This window comes from Carcharhinus amblyrhynchos, chromosome 27 (genome assembly GCF_965287045.1).
Source record: "Carcharhinus amblyrhynchos chromosome 27, sCarAmb.v2.hapA, whole genome shotgun sequence".
Classification (NCBI taxonomy): Eukaryota; Metazoa; Chordata; class Chondrichthyes; order Carcharhiniformes; family Carcharhinidae; genus Carcharhinus; species Carcharhinus amblyrhynchos.
In genome coordinates, this window is record NC_137350.1 from 25,039,019 (window position 1) to 25,042,332 (window position 3,314).

Sequence of the window (3,314 nt, forward strand, 5' to 3'; positions counted from 1 at the left end):
AATGAGCCCATTGGATCTTCTCTCTAACACTAGGAGAATGAAGTGAAGTATTTCGAGAGGAAATTGTCACGGTATAGTTCAGGCATAGTTTCTTAGATTTACTCAGTTCCAAGAGCCTCGGAATGCCTGAAATAACCAGTGACTCTTAATTTTCAACAATTTTGTTTTACGAGTTTTCAGTGGATATTTCTGAAAATCACATTCTATTTTCTGCTGTTAGCATTCTTTGCACTACTACCATTTCTATCTAGGGCAGCACGGTGACACAGTGGTTAACATTGCTGTCTCACAGTGGCAGGGATCTGGGTTCAATTCTGGCCTTGGGTGACTGTGTGCAGTTTGCACGTTCTCCCCATGTCTGCGTGGGTTTCTTTCAGATGTTCTGGTTTTCTCGCACACTTCAAAGATGTGCAGGTTAGTTGGATTTGGCATATTAAATTGCCTCTTAATATCCCAAGATGTGTAGTTTAGGGCGATTAGTGGGGTAAATTTGTGGGGTTCCTAAAATAGGACCAGGGTGGGATGCTGTATCAGAGAATTGGTGAGACTCAATGGGCTGAATAGCTTCTTTACGCTCTGCAGGGATTTCATTTAAGGCAAGGATAGATAAATTTTTAAACAGTAAAGGAATTAAGGGTTATGGTGAGCAGTGGGGTAAATGGAGCTGAGTCCACAAAAAGAGCAGCCATGATCTTATTGAATGGCGAGGCAGGTTTGAGGACTCCTGCTCCTAATTCTTATGTTTTTATGATTCTACAATCTAAGCTGAACAACTTCATTAGAGGGGTATTATTCTATCAATCAAATCAACAAACCTTTTATTTTAAATTGGAGAATATCATACAGCTATGGATTATTTTTGTGTTAGTGGCCCATAATGCAGGTACGCAATGTTTTTTGATGCAGTTCCTTCATGCCTTCCAGCCAACAATAAAAGATGTGTCAAACACTACCTAATGTATATAATAGCTCCTTAAAATGCAAATGCGATAATTGGCTGTGTGAAATCTTGAAGTGGAGGACTACATCATTGTGATCAATTAAATGCCACTATAAGGTTCTATTAGCTACAGGGGGGGTTATTTTCCACCCAGCACATATTATGAAACAGACACGATCGTCCTCTATTTCTCTTCGACTTGACAAGATCGGAAATTTGCAATCACCTTGCTTTTAAATGCTGATCTGGGTATCGGCCAAAAACACAGTATAGGGTTTTCAAACTTTACTGTAACAGAAAATAGCCCTATGATTTATTATGGAATAAGTCCACCTTTTGATATTCAACAAAACAGTGCCAATCTCTGCATAATGGATCTTGGGAATGAGGAAAGGGCAGTTCCTGCATTGCATACGCTGCAGGATATAGTTATGTAAGTTATAAATATCATATGAGATATGATCCTCTTGCACATGACCATTTCCTAAGTCTTGTTCCCCATCACTCCTGTGCCCACTGGCCTATACTGGCATCTCATCAACCAATAGCTTGATTTTAAAATTCACATCCTTGCATTGCCCCTCCCTAAGTCCAAAGATGTGAGCGTTGATTAGCCATGCTAAATTGACCCTAGTGTCGGGGGATTAGCATGGTAAATTGTCAGGTTATGGGAATAGGGTCCGGGTGGGATTATGGTCAGTGCAGACTCGATGAACCAAATGGCCTCCTTCTGCACTGTAAGGATTCTCATGATTTTAACTATGTAACCTACTCCAACCCTCCAAGAAGTGTACATTCTTCTAATTCTGGCCTGTTATATATCTTTCATTTCCTTGGCTTCACTGTCTGTTTCTGTGTCTTGACCATCTAGACCTTCAGGAATCCCCACGCTAAATCTCTCTGCCTTACTACCTCTCTCACATCCAGTGAGGCCCCTCGAATCCAATCACTTCCATCAAGTTTTTTTTATTCATTCATGGAAAATGGGCGTCACTAGTCAGCATGTACTGCCCTAGTTGACCGAAGCCAGTTGAGAATCAACCACACTGGAGTCACATGCAGGCCAAACTAGGTAAGGACAGCAGATTTCCTTCCCTAAAGGAAATTAGTGAAGCTGAAGGGTTTTTCTACCAATTTACAACAGTTTCATTGTCATCAGTAGATTCTTAATTCCAGACATTTTTTACTGAATTCAAATTCCACCATCTGCCTTGGCGGGATTTGAATCTGGGTCCCCAGAACATTAGCTGAGTTTCTGGATTAATAGTCTAACAATACCACTCAGCGATCACTTCCCCCTGTTGACTTGTATGTCCTTTTGCCTCCTTTTTTGGCTCAGTGACAATTCTTTGTCTGACTATGCTCCTGTAAAATGCCTTGGGATATCATTTTGCATTAAAGACATTATATAAATGCAAATATTTTAACATCATTCTGGTTAAAACGAGGCAACTCCTGAAAACAAAGCCAAAAGATGCTGAACACTTGCTCTCTTACAGATCTGAAGAGTTTTGGGTTTGCAGGTCCTTCACAAACCCACTGAAATGTAGTCAATACATGTGGGGCAACACGGTGGCACAGTAGTTAACACTTCTGCTTCACAGCGCCAGGGAGCTGGGTCTGATTACCGGCTTGGGCCACTTTCTGTGCAGAGTCTGCACGTTCTCCCCATTTATTTATTTTATTAGTGTCACAAATAGGCTTACATTAATACTGCAATAAAGTTACTGTGAAAATCCCCAGTAACCCTGTGTCTGCATGGTTTTACTCCAGCTGCGCTGGTTTCCTCCCACAGTCCGAAAGACGTGCTGATTAAGTTCATTGGCTATGCTAAATTCTTCCTCAGTGTACCTGAAAAGGCGCCGGGCTGTGGCGTCTAGGGGATTTTCACAATAACTCTATTGCAGTGTTAACGTAAGCCGACTTGTGATACTAATAAATTAACTTCAAAACTTTAAACAATGGCATCATCTAAACCTCTAGCCCAAGAGCCGGTTCACGTATTGCCTTACCCCCACTTTTAGCTCAGTTCCATTCTGAAAATGTCTAGCTCCAACATGAATTATCCCATTACCGAAGGTGCAGGATGATGGTGCTGTCCTGGGTTGTTGGGAGAGGCTGGCTACCCATTCATGGGACACGTTAGAAAGTGTTTCTTGTACCCTGAGAAAGCAAGCCAGGGAGGGACAATACCGTCTGGCTTTTCAAAACGTCTGTGATTGCCCTGGGTCTGAAAAAGCCATTAACTTGCGCATATAAAATTTCTGCTCATACAGTAACGCTGGTGATTAATCGCAGCAATGTTTTGCTTGGTTCGAGTAATCCAACATGTGGTGCTGAGCCCCGCCCCTCTCACATTACACACTATAAACTT